Source organism: Saimiri boliviensis, chromosome 13 (assembly GCF_048565385.1).
Source record: "Saimiri boliviensis isolate mSaiBol1 chromosome 13, mSaiBol1.pri, whole genome shotgun sequence".
Taxonomy (NCBI): Eukaryota; Metazoa; Chordata; class Mammalia; order Primates; family Cebidae; genus Saimiri; species Saimiri boliviensis.
In genome coordinates, this window is record NC_133461.1 from 85329408 (window position 1) to 85329993 (window position 586).

The window sequence follows — 586 nt, forward strand, 5'->3', positions numbered from 1 at the left end:
CTAAAACCATTACCTACTAAATGGCCCGCAGTCTGGAGAAATGCACTGAGAATCCTATGATTCAGTCATGCCCAAGGGTAATTCTCCTAGGTCCCCAAGTAACCAAGAAATGACTGATTATACTCAGCATAACTGGATTAATAAGATGGGGAATATATACATTCCAACAAAATGATTAATTCCGTGCCCCCACCCCCCAAAAAAAAAAAGGCTAAGATGCTTCAAGGAAAAAGCTTCATTTCCAAAACATTTCCTCAGGTGGAGTCCCTCCCTCCAGGTGCTGCTGGAGCCAGAAGTTCATGGCGCCAGCCTTACCTAAGGAGGACATGTGAGCACCAAATACTAGAGTGATACATTTTAAAAACCTATCAGTTGCTGTCCTGGGATGACCTTCCCTAGGCAGGCCGTGCAGATGTTCAAGAACTCCAGGGGAAGGGAGGGCACCAGCACCTGGAATCTGGCCCCACCCCCAGAGGCCTGCAGTTCCCACGTGACCACACTAGCCAACAACACAGTGCCCTGCCCAGGCCATGCTGCCTGAGCGCTTTTTCAACCCGGTTACTTACCAGCATGCTCCAGTTTTGCA